Below are 19,937 nucleotides of genomic sequence, written 5' to 3' on the forward strand. Positions count from 1 at the left end.
GTGCCCGGCCGACCCAAACCTCGGGCGCCAACTCTGTAACTGTGTCTCCCTGCAAAACATCTGATTCCATTGCTACACCAGCAGAGGGAAGCATTTAACTCAAACAAAAAGTGTGTTTTCACATTTGAATTTTAAAATTTGAATTTTATTATTTAAACAGTGCTTAAAGCACAAACCAACAGCTATATTTTCCACCCAGTAGCTGAGGGACAGTGTGCACTGTTTAAAGTGACAGCACACCTTTAATATGAAATTAAGAAAAAAAAAAACAAGAACCCCTCAAAACACTGCGCTTACATTCCAAAATCAGAAAAATTTGGGGCAGTTATAAGCGCATACATTTTATGTAACAGGTTTGTATTTTCTATAGCAATTAGAAGATGTGCTTGTTGTTGTGACCTGTTGCTACTGCAGTCAATTCACTGTGTTACCATAGTGTGCCTACCCTCACTGACTATGGATAACCGGTTTTCGTACATCAGAACTGTAGCTGTCTGGCACCTACTCAGACCGAGGTTAGACAGGGTACAGTCTGAATGGGATGCCAGTCCATTGCACGGTAGACAGAAACACACTGATGTGATCACACATAAACATGATTCAGTCTCCAGTTAACCTGAAACATATCCCTGGACCGTGAGAGGAAACCCACATGAACACGGACCGTACATCCACGCTCCGCTAAGACTGAACTGGGACACAAACCTATGTCCAGTCATACAGCCCAGGCACTATGCACAGCAACATCCTGCTCTCCAAGGCACAATCAACGAAAGTTTAATAATACTGTACAGATGTCCCTTGTTTTATTCATGGGTTATATAGTGTAGTTAAAATAATAATAATAAAAAAACTTATAAGAAATAATAATAATAATAACTTAAGGCTTTGCTATTAACTTCACAAATTAAAACTTTTAAAATTAGTTAAAAAAAAGTACTCTCCATAACCTCCTAATGAACCTTGACTGTTGGCTGATTCACCATATAATCATGTGCAACTTTCCTCAGCTTTTGGCCAATTTCAAAGTTTATTTAAATACTTATATTAACTTTGCTATATTAAAATGGAAACACAAAGTGAAAGTCAGTGAAGATAAAAACATGTTGTCTCCAAAAACTCCTATTAACTGCTGTTTTTTTTTTTTTTTTTTCCAGTAACAGTTGCGTAAAAACATATTTTATGAGTACATCCGCGCACATAACACAAGGAAAAGAACTGCCCCATCCAAGGAGCGTTCGTATAAAGTATGGTGCTGATTTATTAATTATTAATTATCCCAGCAAAAGAAAATTCATTCCTTGCTTCCAGTCGCCTAGTTGTTGACAGATTCATGTCATAACCTGTGCAAGGTTGTCACAGTTCCCTGATGCTCACAACTTAAGCCCCAGCCCAGGTGTAAACAATGTGGAAGTGAGGTGGATTAAGGAGGTCCCACAGGCCTGTGTGCGCTTCACTGCCAAGGGGTTGAGGGGGCAAACATCAGTGCCAGCAGAAACGGACCTTATGTGATCAGTGAAGGAAATACATAATAAGAAGTAACATGATGAGAACAACTAGATACGCAAAATTTGCCAAATCGTAACTCTGCAATGTTCGCAGAGTAGCCAGTGTAAAGTTAGCCACGACTGATCATGTGCTGTGACGCATCTTTGGGGCAATTCGATCCCTCCGCTCCTTAGGTTCTCGCCCACATAGCGGAGAAAAGCGCTTCAGCGCCACGCTGTTTTGCCTTTTTCTTTCCTAATCGCGGCCCCTCCTCGGGCCAAGATACAAAGACGCTGCGGCCCATTCGCACAACTACTTGTTATGACGGTGGGACTCGTCCTGCGCTCGCGCTATGGAAGCGCTGACGTCACCCGGCAAATTGGTGGGTAGAGAGAGAGAGAGAGAGAGAGAGAGAGAGTGAGTGAGAGAGTGTGTGTGAGTGGAGTTACTGGGCCTGGAGGGAGCGCCGTCCTGGGGAAGACAGTGCGAGCGGATTCTTCCCTGTAACGCATTCGCTCGCGCAGTGCCTCGTGCGTTCGCGTCCCCCTCTCCCCGTGTTTTGACCCGGCGGGAGTTACTCCAAGGTAAGGTGGCAGTGCGGTGAACGGGACGCGAACTTGGTGTGTCGGGGGGTGGTTGTTGAACTGGGCTGAGCTGAGCAGAGCTGAGCTGAGCTGAACTGCTGGAGGATGGGGGGAGGTAACCGCTCTGGGGTGCCTCACATGTCACCGCGTGCCCACAGCCACAGGGACACAACACACACTTTCGTAAGTAAATAACACACACACAACCCAGATTCAGGGCTCTGGCGTGGATGAGCTCAGCCGTGGCGTGTGTGTATGAGCGGGACACAGAGAGTACAATAGACTCTGGGGGCTCGCCTAGCAGGACGGCTATTGTGGCGAATAACCGCCCAGCATCACAGTCCGAACGCGAGCACTTTCGTCCGCGAGGCGCGCTGGGAAATGAGTCGCTGCGCAGGCTCGTGCGGACGGGCGCCGGGCGGCCGACTGGCTGCGCTGCAGCTGCAACAATGAGCGAGACGGTGTGGCAGCGCGTCGAGCGCGCGGACATACATACATACACACACGCGCTCCACGTCCACCCGTGTCGGCGGTTCATTGTTCACGACACGTCGAAATTCTCTTCATTCCGCTGCTTTTTAAAGGAAATGTGTATCTTTTAACGTCCAGTACAACTAGTAATAACACGCAAGAATATGTAGTATAAGTATTAAGTATTGCGAGTCCAGCTCCACGTCTCTCCCTATCATCCATTCCAGAGTGTTTCCGTGTTCTCACTAAGGCGCTCGTCTCGGTACCGTCAGCGAAAGCCTGAATAAATAAAGAGTAACACGAATGTCGACAGTACTCACTGTAACGCGTATATTATTGACACACATGCACACACGTGTTGACTGAAGTGGTTAATTTCCACGAAATCGTCCTCAGTCCCGGCCGGCGCTGAGGTGTCGGCATTCATTCACTTTACTTGACACGTCGCGGTGCCTCGGCTGCATCCTGATCCTCACCATCCACGCGTTCGTCGCTCTTTCTTTGTTTTCACGGGAAACGCCGACTCTTTCAGCTTGGCACCAGAACGAACTTACAAACGGTTATTGACTTGAAAGCTCAGCACTGCACTTGCAGGGAATCCGTACATCCGGTACAGACACTGTGACTGGCTTGTGGACCCCAACCCACTATGATCCCCAGTGCTTCAGGGGCTGTCCTTTCACCAGGTGCATTTAACACTCCGATTTCAGAGCACACCGAATAACCTTACACAGCGTTCACCTCTAAAGCATTTTCACTCAACCTGTATCATTTGGTTTTCTTGTCTTTCTGTGCTGTCTCAGTCAAAATTTTGAGTACACATGGGCAACCTGGGTACCGCTTGTGTGGGAGGAAATGGGCAGGAGACTGAAGGCGAACGAACCCGCAAGTTTCCTAAATCGCTGCGATTGACTGCAGAAGATACGGTACATGGCGTCTCGTTTCCTGATCAAACTTGTTTGCTGAATACCTTGTTTACAGCAAGTGGGCTCGGAGTGTCACCTGGCGCTGTATGCTGCCATGAACAGTGTATTTTGTCGCATGGCTAGCGCGACTTCACTTCTCTCATCCGTTTCCTACTTGTCTTTTATCGCTGAGTGGACTGACATTCAGTGTAAATCCCTGATGATACTATAGGCTTCATTTCACTCTGCAAAATCCTGTTTCTACAGAAATGCTTAATGCCACAGCAGTGGTAGATGTAGAATCCAGCAGGCAAATTAGTTCCTTGGGTTACTGTACAAAAGAGTCACTTGCAGCCTAATCATGACTAGGATTTCAGCTGCGAAAAAGGGGTTATAGCTGCCTCTTATTTTGACCCAAGTCCACCTAAGATGATCTGAAGCCAGCAAGGTGAGTTCAAAAGTCCTGAGTTCCTTATCTCCCTGGCCTCTGGAGGAAGTACCGCACCCAGGACTTACCTCACTGCGGTAAGGCTGGTTGTGGAACGGTGTTGACATTGCAATGACAGGCATGCATGCAGAAAGTAAGGGTTTGCTGACATTGTCTAACCGCAACATTCCCATTGCTGAAAATGTGCTCTTAGTTGTAAAGCTGTTTTCCTTTATTCCTTTTTGTTTCGACTGCAGGCTTTGCTCATTGAATCACATTCACTCTTTTGTCATGATTGTGGTGATGATGTTGATGACAGAGAGGTGCTTGGTTTTACTGAGAATGACAACGAGAAATGCTGACACATGGAGGCAAAATTAATCATCCAGCAAAGAATGAAGATGGAGAAATTCATTTCTACATTAAAACCCCCCTTAATAGGGGGTTAGAAATGAGTTTAATTGCCAGACAATAAACTAAATATAATTTCTCTGTGAGGCATCCTTGGCATCCTTTCTGTAGCAGAAAGGGAGGATGTGAAGAATGCGGTTTTCTCCCATGAGCTCTATCTATGGGGGTTTCAGCAGTTGGAAGACCTTGAACTTTGCTCATCTTTTTTCTGGGGTGGGAGCAGAATGGAAGATTTCACTTGTTTTTTCCATCTGTCTTCCACAAAAACAAAATCCAATAATAATCCAATAAACTGTGCATTAAATGCTGCTGAGGTGCAAAATGAGGGCGTTGTGAGGTATTGTTTATTGGATTCCAGCATTTCACTGTCTAGCTGATGTACTTTTCATGATTGTTTCCACTTTTTCCAAAGTGGAATTAATGAAACATAGGGGTTTTAAACCAATTGCCAGAAAGAGCCTAAAATTGTAATAAATTTCTAATCTGTAATAAGTAATTGAGTCCATGTGTTGTGTGCCAGCAGGCTGTCTCCCCTGACTCCTGTGATGCAGTTATGGGAGTCATCTTGACTGCTTTGTGATAGAAGTAATCTAGCAAAGTGTGTTCTCCAGCTTCTGATTAAGAAATCCACCCTCCTCACCTTTCTTGCAGTGTTTTCCATTTGATGAAGGTTCTGTGCAAAATGTAATTTTCATGACATGGGGTGGTCATTGAGACATCACATTATGTTCATCCCTGTGATTTTTGTTCACATGGCCTGTTGCATTAAATAAAGCACTACTGTTATGTTTTGCTTGGGGTGCATGCACGTGTTTATTTTTTTGCACAGAAAGCTCCAGAAACTATGGCATGACTTGCAATAAATGTGATTTTTATTTTTATAACCATTTTCTGTAGGGGATGTGACAGGGAAAGTTCAGATCAGTTGCTTGTGAAAGTGAGGTCTTCATTTGAAGGGGGGGGGGGGAAAAAAAAAGGAATCCTCTACCACTTGCTAGACAAGTGGACCAAGAGCAGCAGAACTGGAAGTTTTGCAGTTGGCTGGTATTACTTTCTTTACAGACAACCTTAGGTGCAGTACGTCTACATCAGATGGATTGTTTTCTGCGAGATATAGGTTGCTCTGCTTGTAGACAGCAGCAGAGACACGGCTCAGAGGCAACTGTCCTAGATAGTACAGTCTAAAGCCCAGGTGGTATTATTACTATTGTGGGCTATAACTTTCCATTTATGCTTGGACCTTAATCTCAAACAGCACACCATTTTCTGATAAGAAGGTGCGTTCTCCAAGGAAACAGAATCTTCAGAAAGATACAGTGCTTGCAAGACTGGTTATAGGAGTGCAACACATACTGGTAATACTGTGGTGACAAGAAGTTCCACTGAGTCATTTGAGGAACCATTAATGACTTGTGTGTTTTAAAAAACACATTCTCAATTTGGAAATAGAGGTGGCATACTGATGATGAAGAATTTCACAACCAGTTATTTTCTTAAAATCCAATAAAGTCCAGTCAGTATTTTTTTTCATTTTCCTACTATCTCTGCCACAAAAGGAGTAAAATGTCAGAAAATAGGCTTTGTTTTACACTGTAAGGTGTAAAACTTGCCTCTAGTAACTTTCTTATGTCACATGGGTGCCTTTATAAGCAAGTACATAAAATATTTTAGAATGTGCATCTAGGGAGAATAAATGATTTAAGGCAATGGTTGGTAGGTCTGGGAAGGGTGTGGAGGTTCTTGAAAATGTATGAATGTTAATTTCATCTCTATTTATTCTCTACATTTAATAAAAGACATTTATTCACTCAGTGATTTTGAGGACTGTAAATATATTAAATGCTTTAGAGATCACTTAACACATGCACTTCCATGCCGAAATCTGCAGTTTTTCTTAAATTACAATAGGTGTTTAAGAACTCTTATGACCCATAACTATTTCCACCTCTCCAGCATTTCTGTTTAATCATTAACATTTTGCTCTGTCCTGCTGCAGATGAGGAAGCTTCCTGTGAAAATAGATTTTGTGCTTTGGAACTTTCCATGAGTTATCCCAGGGTTTTGATGTGCTGCATTACACACGATGGAAAAACCATATGGCTAGCTCCTTGAATTTCTGATACTGTCTAAAATGGTGCAAAGCTCAGGCCATAGTTATTTTATTGTAATGGTTTGTAATCTGACATGGTTGTAAGACATAAAGCCTTTATGTGCCTACAGTTGGCACTGGCCTGCTTACAGATGGAAGAGTGGCTTGGACAAGAATGGGTTTATAGTAGTAGCTTCTTATTTCTCTTTGGGTTGTTTACCTCCTGCCACCATGAGGAGATGATCTCAGTGTATGCAGTGTAGATTCCCTAACTTCTCACCCCAAGCCTGTCATCTAAGAGGGATGACTGACCTGCCTCAGGGTGCTGTGCTATTGCCTCATCTGAATCAAGCCTGTTGGAGACAGTTGGGAGTTAAGATGTTTATAACCTAGCTTGGCATTTTTGGTGTGAGGGTCTCATTACTAATCCACGTGGTATCGTTGGCATGTAGAAAGTGAAAGAAAAATGGCAGAAGAGTTGAGATGTTAGTGGCTGTATTAAGTTTTAGAAAATACCATGTTGAAAAGTGTTGCTTGTGGACTAATGTTAAGATGTTCAGTTTCAGAGAGCAGGGCCCTGTTTATTTTTCTGTTACTCGGTCGATTCACTCATTGCTGCTTTCAGCCCACAGGCCAGAGCCTTGACTATTTACTCCTCACACTGCCACCCAGTAGGAGTAATTATACTCACACTGCTGTGCCCGTGTGGGGCTCCTGCCATTTAACAGGAGTTTTACAAGACTGTCCCTGGCAGCTGAATGTTCTGCACCAGGAGCCTTATGATTCCCCTGTGTTATTTGTGGAAACCTTGTTCTCTTAAACCTTAAAGATCTGGTTCTGCATCCCAAACTATATGAAGAAAAGGTCAGTTTTCTAGGAACAAGGCAAACTCTTTCTTTTACTTTTGAAACATTACCTGCAAGATTTCCTTGTCAAAAAAGGGATGCTGATTCAAGGAAGTAGCCCAAAATGCTCCTGACCCCCCCCCCCCCCCCCGGTTTACAGTTTGTCCACCACTGAAGGTCTAATGGGTGTGCAACAGACATTTGTCTTTGTGGACAAAAATCAAAAGTAGTTCATGCTCAAGTTTTGCAAATTGTGTAACTAAATTTTTAGATGATGAAGCTACTGCCTTTCCAGTGGAGATGTTACAAAATTATGGAGAAGAATGTGAAAAAGGAGAGACTGCCATTCAGAGCCCAACTGTGTCATTTGAATTTTTAATAACTTTGAGTTCCCTGAGTGGTCAGGGGAGAAGACGGCCTACCTTCTCCTCTACAGAGACCACAAGCATTCTTCGGTACCATACTGTGTTCCCAGCCTCTCCATGAGGTGCATCTGTCTTTCCATCACACATCCAACAAGCCCCGTTCTCGTCCTCACTTGTTTCCATACTCACAGCTCTGTAGCCTTTTTATAGAGCATGCCGCTCTCTTCTTTTTGGTTTAGCCCTTGACTGCGTGCGTGAAAGCTGTGGTGTTGGAGGATGATTTGGGGAACAGTGTTTAATGATCTGTCGCGGCACTCTGCTTTGAGCTCCAGTTGACCTGCCCCTGACTATACCGCTGGCCATTATGCCTTCAGTCACCCCTTCACATGGTGAGTTGATGAGGGCAGCTTCCTTCAGGAGAGAAGTAGCTTGAACATGCGTGAGATGTGTATTTGCAGTCAGCCTGAATGAAGTCAAGCGGCGTTAAAAAATTTCAGATTCTCTGGTTGCTACGACCTCTACTTGCACCTTGGCCTTCAGTCATTCAGCCGAATAAGCAGGACCCCACGTCTGAGAGCAGTGATTTATCGCAGGTTCTTTTCTTCACGCTTGACCTCGCCTGGTTTATGTGGATGTGCTCTGAATGTTGGGGGAAAAAAAAAAAAAATGGTGTAGAGTTCAGAGAAAACATTTCCATTTCTTTTTATTAATTTTTCTGAGCTGATTATTCAGTTGCTCAATGCCAGCACACCTTAAGCGCTCTACAGCTAAGACTAGATTTTCTCGTGATCCAAGGCAGCACAACCACACTTATAACACGAGCATATCTCAACACGATATACTGTTTCGTGTCTGACGTGATGAGCTGTGGATTTTGGATTGTCATAACTGTTGATAGTACAGGTTTAAAATGGAAAAACTATGGGAACGGAGACGAGCATTTTTCACAAATGAGGGACTGTGTTGGTGCACTTGGAGTACTACCAATGTTTATGAAGTTGTAAACATTTAATGCATTGTGGCATGTTATGGGGGCTCCGAAGAGTCTCATTTCATTCATTTCTGCCCTGTCCTGTCAGCCCCCTTTTCTCTGCTACTTAGACATGACTTAATTATTATGCCCCAGTATAAAAATCGCATGGTGCTGCTAGCACCGCTTGTTTCGACAGACGAATGGTGCGGGGTGTCTTGTGTGCTTTGAAGAAAGGCTACTGCTTTTGAGGAGAAATGCCACATGACAAGAAGAGTGCACCACCCTGGCTCAGTGTGTGGCCTTGGAGTTAGCTTGCAGTTCATTAATAAGGAAAGCACAAGGAAGAATTGACTTTAGCTTTGAGCTTTATTGGCTAAATCCAGCTTGAGGAACTTGAACGTAAGAACACAAATGCATCGGTAAACGGTCATTGAGACTGTCTATCAGCTTTGGGCCCCGTCAGCAGGTGGAGAACACATCCTCCTTTATAGTAGGCAGTGCTGATGATGGGTGAGTCACGGCCAGAAGAAGCCTGACGGATCCTCAGCCAAACGCAAACTGTGAACGGCACGGGTGGGTGAGCACGATTACTTGCTCTCTGAACACATCTGAGCCATGTCCTTGGGGTCACTAATGTTTCATTTGCTTCAAAATGCTTAATTGCAATAACTATTAAGAATGTAATTTAAAATGCCATGACACAACGTACTACCAAGTTTAAAGCCGGTCCGCTGTTAAGGAGGGGGGTAAAACATGGGAGCATTAAAGGAATCACAATACAGAGGAATTGAAGACATTATGTGTCTGATATGCTTTGGAGGAAGGATCAGCTGGGGTAACATACAGCAGTAAGAAGGGCTTAACAGCATCATCTTAATCAATGTCAAGGGTCTTGTGTGCAAGAAATACTTCCTGCTCACTGTAGATAATGCTTCTTAAACGTGTTTTGTGGAACAGACATTTGATTCATGATTTTTAAATTTTTCTCACTGTAGCAATAAAAATATATATCTGGTTACTTCAACCTGCCCGTAACCCAAACCCTAATGTTTTTTAATATATTTGTTTAAATTCTAACAGCTTATAGCAAATGTAGCAACCACATGCATGCTAGCTGGCTTTTAATTATGGGCTGTTAAAGGCACATGCAAAAGTCTATTTATAAAAGCTTGATGCTTCCAAGTATTAATACCTCTACAGTGTTTTATTTTGAAACAGATCTGCTTGCTGCACTTTATCTTGTTTATGGCTGGCCTCCTTGCCAGAGAAGTAATGTTCCATGAATATTTTTATTTGTAAGATGAGTTTGTTTTTTTTCTTCTTTTTTTTACAAATCCTTAATGCTAAGAGGACATACTAGAACAGTCATTGATGTGTAGCTATTATCTCAAGTTTCCAGAAGTGTGTTTTGGCTATACTGAAGAGCAGTTGTATGGACTTGAGGATTAGATGTGAAGCAAGTTGTTATGCAGACACACACAGGACCTACCGTCTTCAGTCAGAATTAAGTGTTCAACCAAGCTGAGTATCTGTCTGAAATGTCATTTGGAGAAAGCACAAAGTACGACGTTCCTCTCAGACAAAAAAAACATGGAACGTACCTTAAATCCTCCATGTACTAAATATAGTTCCCAGCTGGCATTCAGAGGTTATCCTCATATAGGAAAGCCCTTTGCGTTATTCTACTCAGAATCCGAGAGTTTATATGACAGAGTGCATTAATCTGAAACAGACTAAGCTGATGGACAGGCAGTACTTGTGTTGCATTCATCCTTTTGAACTGGGGGGGGGGCTCTTTTTGTGCCTGTGATGCCATGTGTGCCACGTGCACCATGTGCAGTTCCTTTAATGGGTTAGTGTTGTGTTGCATGCCATGTTAGTCACTTTAACATCTGGGAAGCACCTCCAGTGACGTGGCTGCAGCCCAGCGGCCAGCAGCACGCAGTAGCGGGAGGCTTTCTCTGAACCGGTCCTCGGAAAGTTGAGATTTGTGGATTCATAGCTGTGACCTGCAGGCTCATGGAGAGACGGGAGAGGTGTACATCCATCGGTTCAAGGGAAAGCTGCAGAGCTCGCCTCATTATCTGGGAAGAGTTGTTGCTGCTTACACCTCAAAGTCCCCCAGGGAGAGGTATGGCCAATTTGCTGTGCTCAGCAGCGTGCCGTTAGCTCCTTCGCTTCGGTTCAGCTGGGTGTCCTCCCTCTAGTTGCCCTTACTGAAAGGGCTGCCCTCGGAGGTCCTCGCGATGCGCACCACCTCCTCTCTCCTGGAAAGTGGTGGATTCTTTCTTTTCATCAACAGGTCAATCAAAACTAAGTTGATGAGACAGAAGACCTGGTCAGAATGGTTTTGTAAAGGCAGATTTTCACTTTTTTCAAAATTTTTACGGTTCCACATTTGACATGCTTTTCAAAGCGACGTACAGTTCAGAGTAAGCAAAAATGTGTATTGTTAGGGATCAGTGTGTTGTAAAACCTGGAGATGAGTTCACCCTTACACTTCTTTTGAGTGTTTAGGGGAGCACCCATCTTTCCAGGGTTCCTCCACCTTTCTCATGTGCATTTGTGATGCCTCTGCGTGCAGAAGACAAAGGTCCGCAGGAGTCTCGCACTGTGGATCACCTCTGCGGTGCTGTAGCGCTTTCCCGGTTCCAGTGTGCGTCAGCGCTGTATCAGACACTCTCTTCTACCGCTCTCGATACGAGCTCGCTCCAACCAGACCTGGCCGGAGAACGTTTATTCAGCATAAGTGATGTTTGCTCGTGGGGAGGGAGGTGGAGTTTGCAACAAAGCAGCTGCACTTTGAGCTGAGCTTTTCTTCCCTTGAATAGGGACTTAATCTTTTTAACTGGCGCCACTGCTGTCTCTATGAAAACTGTTGGCAATAGACTCACCTTGGCGTTTCTAGCACTTTCTCCAAAACTTTTTTCCCCTCCCCCGCAGATGGCGTTACTCCTTTTGTTAAGTACATTGGTGACGCAGTATCTTCACTGCAATTGCTACGGTCCCAGTAGCGCTGCTGTTGAAACAGGTAATGCTGCTGCTGCTGCTACTGTTTGCTCCCTTTTCATGGACTCTGCAGTAACTGATGTTTAGGAGTTTGTGTTAGAAGAAACATGCTGTATGCATGATGCATCATCTCTGATACACAACCCTTTTGAGAACCGTCTCTGGTTAGTCTCTCTTCAGCCACCCATGGGTATAACGTGGCTTCTGTCGCCGTATTGTTTTCTCAACGTTTCTCGGCAAGCGTGCGTCCCGCGGAAACGGCCATTCCGGCTGCCGAAAGGCCCTTTAAACTTTCATTACACTTGACGGTCTGATGCGTTGTGCTCTCCCAGCCAACAGCAACCTGGCTCTGCACTGCAAGTGCCCGTTTCCGCTCGGAGAAGAGACGCTCGGCACAGATCTGTGCTTTGTAGGGATCGCGGTGGCCTGTGAGCCGCTGCCTTTCAGGCTTTGGCTGGGTGTGTTTGAAGGCCGTGGATGTACTGTCTTTTCTATCAGGAGGCTTCAGAAAAGCTCCCTTTTGATTGATGCAGAGGAAAGGACCGTTGCCAAGCAGCTTGCTGATAATGCTCAGATTGGCATGGCAAAGAGGGCTCTGTAACACATTAGAGAGAGGTAAACACATTATTACCTCTGTTTAAAAGGGAGAACGTTAAGCATGCCAATGCATTATACGCATATGTGTTGACAGTAGAAATAAAGCTATCAAACACATTTTTTTTATGTTAACCTCTGTAAATGCGCAATGTTTTGTTGCGAAGTAGCGCCCGTTTGTTATTGGAACCATAGTGTGTAATTTAAATTTTTAATAGCCTTTACATTTATTCATTTAGCAGATGCTGTTCTCCAAATTGACTTACATCTTGTAGAAAATACAATGTGTGCATTACATTAGCAGAGAGACATAGATGCAGACACGTGATTCTTAAGTGCCATTTTTCTTTCCACCATATGAACCAATGTTTATCACATGAGTAGCTGCATAAAACTTTTATCAGAATATCCATGAGTCCTGATCACCTTCCTATCTTTTTTTTTTTTTTTTCTTTTTTTCTTTTTATAAAGCGGGGATGGTTCATAACCACGGGTTGTACCTAAGTCAGACATTCGTAATCTGGGGACTGCCTGTATACATTTACACACATACACATTTTATTGCATAAAGTGACCAAAAAGAGAGAGTACATAAGGAGACAAAGCATCCACATCCTTATTTATTCATCTTTTTATTTATTTCTATTAAAGGGTAAATGGAGAAGCTGTTGTTCTTGTTATATTCAACCATGAAATCCAAGACATGGTAGAACTGCAGTTCTACTCGTGTGTGTGTGTGTGCGTGTGTGTGTGCGTGTAAGCAAGCAAGCGTGTGTAAGCGTGTAATTGGTAGCATAGTGGTTAGAGCCGTTGCCTTTGGACTCGCAAGTCACAGGTTCAAGACCTGCTTCTAGCTATAGTATGCCTGAGGTACTTACCCTAAATTGTGCCAGTAAAATTACCCAGCTGTAAAAATATGTAAATAGTGGTAAGTAGCTTAACATTGTAGGGTGCTTTAAAGAAAAGTGTCAGATAAATGACTAAATGTCACTGCAAACCAGATTTTGCCCACACAAAGGTTTCAGGGATAGGAGTGGCAGAGAAATAGCCGATCCTCTTGTGGGATATCACTGCGCTAGTTGTGCGTCTGTTTCGGTGTCCTGCCTTTCGCTATGGGTCGCCAGTCTGTAGGGGTGAGTCAGAGATCCTTAAGCATGAAGGACATTAGTAGGGCATAAGTAAGCGATACTGCCTCCCTATGAGGGAGACACAGCTCTGCTCCTTCTCTGTGACAGCCTTTCTTTTTCTTGCTGCACTGCCTCTAATGACTGCATGGAATGTAGTCATTTGTAGAATATGAATGATTGCATGACCCTTACTAGGCTTGGCCTGCCTGGCTGTAATGGCCATTACAAGGGCTTTGGGTCTTTGTATGAAGTTTTTTTTTTTTTTTTTTTTTTCTCCCCTCCCCCCTTTCCCTTCCCTCTCTCCCTAGATAGCATGAGTTTGTAGGAAATATAGGCCTTCGGTGAGCCTGCGCAATCAGACTGAGGTTCTTAAAAGATTAAATGTCTGGAATTTGTCCCCTTATGGCCTTTTGTGCCATTTTTGAAAATGCGTTCAACTGTGAAACTTGCAAAAATGAAAGGCTTTTTAATAATTTGTTTCGATGGCCTGTTCGTCAGACTGCTGAGTTATGAGGCTTTGTCTGATGGAACGCAGAGAGCCAGCGCTGTCCTCGGAGACCTTTCTCTGGCCCTCCGCTGCGGGGTGGGAGACTGGTCCAACCTGACGTTGCGGACCGTGTCGGTGAGTTTGCTTTGCCGGATCGTCATATGTGTCTCACATCTTACGGTGTATTACCTTCGTATTGTATTCTGCTTTTGTACTTTTTCATGTGACACTTTTTATAGTATCACTCAGTTCTGTTTTGTGACTCACAGTGGCAGATTTCATTGCTGCTTTAAAAAAAAAAAAAAAATGTTGGATATGACAGAACCATGTTGCAGTAATGACTTTCCGGGAGGTATTCTCTTCATAATGTCACATCGCGCTCTGCAAGATATTTAGAGAATGCTACAAATCATGCAGGCACTTGTAGCTGTTTGGAGTGTCATTAGTGATTCTGCTAGCGCTTGCAAATGTCACTTGAGCAGCGTTTGCCCCCGGGGGCCTCCTCTCGCCTCCCTGGAACCATTTCCTGCCTGGTTATAGTACTCTGGCCTTACCAGGGTCAGCAGATGAAATGGCTGAATCCATATGGTGACATGGGCGGAAGTGTAACTGACGTGTTTGAAGTGCTTGAAATATGTTTTGTTTGTTAGTAATCAAAACTGTACAAAATACGCCTAGAAATGGAAACAAGTAGGTGGTTATTGCCGCGGAGACATTGACTTCTCAAGTTGGTGCTTTTGATGTATAGTATCTTGTCGACTTGTAATTGAAACCTCTGAATATATACCGTTTTGCAAAAGATGTTTCCGCGAAAGACGGACGGGACGCGTGCCGAGAAATGGCGAGAAAACGACTCGAGCGTTTCACCGAACGTCCATTCTAAGCTCACCCCTTGTCTAATTTGACAGCGCGTCATGCGGCGTCGCCTGGAGACGGCTCTTACTCGCGCTTCTGTGACGGACCTTCCGGGCTGCTGACTCCACCTTACTGCCTACAGCAGCCGTTTCGGGATGTGCTACCGACGACGGCGCCCGTCTGCAGGCTCTGAGGTGGCACCGAGGTGTTTCTTTTAATACAGCTACTTCTGTGTGTGTGTGTGTGTGTGTGTGTGTGTGTGTGTGTGTGTGTGTGTGTGTGTGTGTTTGCAGTTTGGCTACTGTTTCAGCTGAGGGCACGCTCGATGGTGATGTTGCTCCCACACCTTGGACTGCTTTTCTGTCCCCTCGTGTGGAACGGCACAAGCGGTTGTGACGTTTGACCTGCGACACCCCAAGGAGTCCTGTTCGGACCGGTCCAATTTGCTCGTGTTCTAGTTGAGTTTGAAGTGAAGGGCAGCTGGTGGTACCCTAATGACCGCTCTGTAACACTTGAATGGAGCGGTGACCCGAAACGAGGTGGTTTTCCGTGCGGCGCTGGGCTAAGAGGTCACGATGGCTGTGCTGCTGATGCTGCCTGAGCTTCTGGAAGAAGTCTGTGATCCCATTTTGGATCTTGATTTACGTCTCTCTCTCAGATTTTGCCTGTTTTTGCACAAGCGCACCCCCAGAATTGGGTTGCTTCCATACTGCTTTGTGTGGGAGGCGATTTATTGGGAGATCTCCGCCTGTGCACAGTTGACTCGCGTACCCCGTTCCCACACATCCAGGGAGGTCACGCAGAGCCACGGGATGTGGTCTGCAGTGTGGAGGTCTGCAGTCCATGCTGGGCCCGGGAGAGGATGCACGGGGGTTCAATGAAACAGAATATGCTTCAGTTTGTCAAGCAGAAAGCTGCTCGGTAAATGATGAAGGGAGCCCTGCTGTCCTTGTCGGCTTCCTGGCCTACTTTTGCTGCTGAGAACTCGGGATGCGCCGAATGAAATGAGCAAGCAGGCGCCATGTGCTTCGCTAGCTGGAGCCGCTCATCTGAAAATTACACTAATCCATTAAGCAAATAAACGCTTTTCTAAATATATTTCTTAGAAACCCAAGTGGAGGCTCTTCTAATAAACAGTAAAAATAATGTTTGCTTTAGACTGTGAGCGATTATTTCAGATGACAGTCCTTTAGCATTTTAGTCCCCCCCCTTCCCAGTGGTAGCGTGGATGCTGCTTTTTTTTTCTCATTAAATACAAAACAGCAGGGGATTGCGTGGTTGCAGACTGATTCGGATTTATTTCCCTGTCTCTGTTTTGCCAGATATACGTGTGTCTGTTAGAATATTGTTATATACCTGCCAGGGTCCCAGATCTGGTCCCCAAGAGCTATAGTTAGAATGTATTGGTTTTGTTTATTAATAAATTTATCTCATTAACTCATGCGCTGCTGAAGTCTAAATTGGCCTTTTTTTTTTCTTTTCAGCTCTTTCTGTGTCCTGCTCTTTGTTTCATGTTTTCATACAGTTTTCCCCTCTTTTCCGTGCCAGTAACTTAGGAGCCGTGTCCCACATTTGAGAAGACGTAGAGAGGCATTGCGTGGCTGTTCTCCTGTTGGAGGCAGTGTAGAAAATTACAGCAGACTGGATGTGTTTGGTGGGAAAGGGGTTTTCTGGGTTATGCCAGGAGCAACGTTTGTTTATCCTGCTATGAGAGGAGCCTGAGAGTCTGCTGCTGACCACTGCCTTAGAGCTTCCTGGGGCAGATGGTCCACAGAGCTTGTCCCGTTGTCCTCCGTGTCATTGCCTGCTGCGTCTAATGGCAGGGACAACTTCCTGGGCTGCTTCTCTTGGGGGATGGAAGGCTGTAGCGCACGGTCCGGCAAACACAGTCTTCAGACACTCTCAAACTGAATAAACTTAGGCCGAGGATGCAAAGGTGATAGTGGGGAAAAGAGGCAGAGCAAAAGTAGACCTGGTGTCTTGAAAAGACCTCGGTCATTCTGTTTGCGGTGCGCATTCTGTCACATTTATAGTGTGTCTGGTTGGTTGCACATCAAGGAAGTATGAGCTTCTAGCAGATTCGCCGTGATATAAAGTTGAATCCAGGGGTTAGGAGTAGGAGTCTGGTGCAGTGAGGCAACGCTGATGCCTTAGTGCCTGTCCCCGCTGCTGCAGCAATGTCACATTCATTGTGCTATGAATGGCCATACTGTTACCCAACACAGACAACAAGGGAAGGCAGTTTAGTGGAACAGTGTGTCCATGCAGAGGAACAGAGACATTTGCAGAACTGGACGAGCGGCTTTGATGCTTCGCTTATCTCTGCCTCTTTGTCGAGGTCTGTGGACAAAGGGTTTGTTCAGCAGCTACCGTAGTCGCCATGGCCCCTGGCAGAAGTTACCTCTCCTTTGACGCAGGCCTGTCACGGGGCGGGGCGTGCCCCCCTCCGGCTGGACCTCCGGTCCGTGGCGTGATGCCCCAGAGTCGTGGCCCTGGCAGGCCCCTGCGTCACGGTTATGTGAAACTCAGGACAGCTCTTGACCCCCCTGCAAGCTGCTCCCTGGCTGTTTGGGTAACCTTTTCATCTGGCCTTCCTGTCGCTTCCCGTAGCACCGTTCCACGGGGGGCTTGGAGGGCTGTTTTGATGAAGCTCTCGGTTACCATTGTCCGTGTTTCATCGTTGGACTTCGATCGAACGGACTTTGCTGCATTTCGCATAGCAGCGCCCCTTCAACGTGTAGGGCGCACCGACGATGGAGCGTTAACAGCTTTTCATTATGTTTGTTATAAAATAAAGCAGGAGAGAGCCAAAAATAGAGCAGCTTGTGCTCTGCTGTAGAGGACGTCGCTAAATGTGCCGGCTGCACTGTTTGTTCACTCTCAGCCAAAGCACATAGTGGCAGAACAAATACCTTTTCATACCAGTCCCACTTGCTGATTCATGGCGAGAGACCTGGGTCACTCCAGCCCGCGGAGTAATAGTCCGGCCGACCCCCAGTGCAAATCCACGGCGGTGCTTTACCCTCCTCTGTGGTCAGTAGCTCCTCTCCTCCCCGGCTCTCCTTGGTCTCTCTCCCCAGGGTTTTATTTCACTGTTGTTTCAGGGCTCCACCGTCTTCCTTCGCATTTACCCCTGTATTGTTCTGAGTGCGGCACTCGTTATTTAGTGGTCTGAAACCTTTTGACATCACTCGTACATTTTTCATTTATTCATTTAATAGATGCTTTTCTCTAAAAGCCGATCTCCTGTCTGCTCCTTTCAGTTTGATTTTCGGTGTCAGATTCTTTCTGTCGATTCTAAATACAGGTGTTTGTAATGCCATGCAATTGGACTAATTGACTGTACTTCATGAATCGCACATCTGCATCTGTCTCTCCGTTGGTGAAATGCACTTTTATTTACTCTGAGTTGTATGTTCCTTTGGAGAAAAGTCTGCTGGAAGTTAAAATTTTACATTTATTCAATCGTAGGAAGTGGTCCATGTGGGGGGGGTGACACCACTGCCGCTAGAGCACAACATAAATGAATTAGGTCTGTGTATGTGTGTTTTTTATTTTTAAGTACTTTTATCCCTTACTTCATAAATGGTAATGGCACCTCTCTGGATCAATTGCTTTGTACCCTTTTCTTTTACCACTGATTCATTGTGTTTTACCGTCAGTCGTAGTGTGTAGCGAAGGAAGTTTCTGTCCTGATGATGCTGGTCTGCTGGAGACTGTAACACAGTGATGCTGATGACAGGCCTCTCTTGGTTCATTTCAACTGCTTTGTATCTGTCTCACCAAAGCAGTTGTAGAAGCTCCTTGGCCTGCGGGCTCCTGAATTCCCGTCCGTCAGTCTGGATAACATGATTCTGCACACTGCCTGCTCTGAACTCGGAGGCTTTCTCACTGTACCGTAGAAGTAGTCGCATCCTACCTGATCTGTGTGTGTGTGTGTGTGTGGTGAGAAAGCCATGGACATTTAATGAGGTGCGTACTTGTACGGCTGACGTTTCTGGACTTGCTTAGGGCTCTGTGGTAAAGCCTGTCGACATCCTATTGTGTTCTGCTGCGTGTAATCTGTGTGTGAGTAAGTATTTTGTGAGTTGCTTAGGGTATTGTCTTGTTGTGGTGCTTAGTAAAAACCCGAGCAAGATTCTCACGGTCACCTGACCAACATTGTCATGAGCCTCCTTCTCGCTACGAACAGGTGACGGTCAAAGAACTGGCGGATGGTGCTGCATTTCCTGCCCAGGGCCAGCTGCTGGTGGATGTTCAGCGTTAACTACCTCTCTGTCTTGGTTGGGAGTGTACTGTATCCTTGGTGGCATGGGAAAGCATCGAGGCGCTATTACGTAAGAGTGACTCAATCTCTCGAACATACGTTCGCACAGCCCGTGATGGGCGGAGCCAGAATCATCCTTAATGGATGTGTGTACAGTGAGGCTTGGTTGCTGTTTCGGCCACACCCTTGACTGGGACTGGTATCAAAGTTCACAGCACTGCTGGCTCTGTGGCATAAGTGGACCCTGATGAGACCGACTCTACTGTATGTAGTTTGGACTCTCCCAGGCACGTTTGTGAAAAGCAGTCATGTCTTTCGTAGGGTACACGGCATATTTCTGCTCATTTTTATGTGCATGTGTTCTTAATTTGCTCAGTTTGTCAGTACTATTAAAATAACCAGGTACGGGGTATATAAATGTACAAAGTGGGGTGTGTAAACGTACAGCTGTAAGTCGCGTTTTCTTCCAGCGTGAATACTATTGTGTTGTGCAGTTTTGCACCGAAAAACAAGTGCACACTGGGAATTACATTTACTACTTTTGGAAATTCATTAAATAAAGTCCGTAAACTTTCCTACTTAAGCAGGAATACTTAATCCATGTGCGCAAATGACTCTGAAAGCTACTGGCTTTATCTTGGCAGTCTTCTCTTTCCCCGTTAAGCTTGCTTTTCTTTTCTGCTCATGTACAGAAATAGTTTACAAAATATAATCACGTGCGCTCTTCTGGTGCTGCTCTCCGACTCAGCTCCCCTCTTGCGGTAACTGACAAACGGATCTCACCGTCTCCGTCTTTTGCACACAGTGCTGTGGTGATGTCGAGTAAACAGTTATGTAAAAGGTGATGTACGGCATGCTGGTCAGTTATCTAAAAGTAGCCCCCAAGGGCCATCTGCGATTGAAAGACCTGGGCATGATGTGATAACTGTAGATTAAGTAACACAATCTACAGCTACTTGCAAAAAAAAATTATGCCCAAGACACGTATGTGTATGTGCATTTAAGATTTAAATTTTTTCTTATGAATCATGTCTAGCTTT

General features: G+C 45.1%; 1 protein-coding gene across 2 annotated transcripts in view; it reads left to right on the forward strand.

Annotated features, from left to right (window-relative positions):
- Positions 1-1,701: 1,701 nt before the first annotated feature.
- LOC108920600 (cytoplasmic protein NCK2) overlaps positions 1,702-19,937 on the forward strand; it is a 54,789-nt gene continuing 36,553 nt past the window's right edge. The window contains exon 1 of one of the 2 annotated variants that reach the window (XM_018729485.2): positions 1,702-1,870. The gene's annotated coding sequence lies outside the window, so the exon portion shown is untranslated. Of the gene's footprint in view, positions 1,871-1,905; positions 2,073-19,937 lie in introns of those variants that run through there. The other variant, XM_018729484.2, reaches the window with a different exon arrangement.

Source organism: Scleropages formosus, chromosome 14 (genome assembly GCF_900964775.1).
Source record: "Scleropages formosus chromosome 14, fSclFor1.1, whole genome shotgun sequence".
In the NCBI taxonomy this organism is placed as follows: Eukaryota; Metazoa; Chordata; class Actinopteri; order Osteoglossiformes; family Osteoglossidae; genus Scleropages; species Scleropages formosus.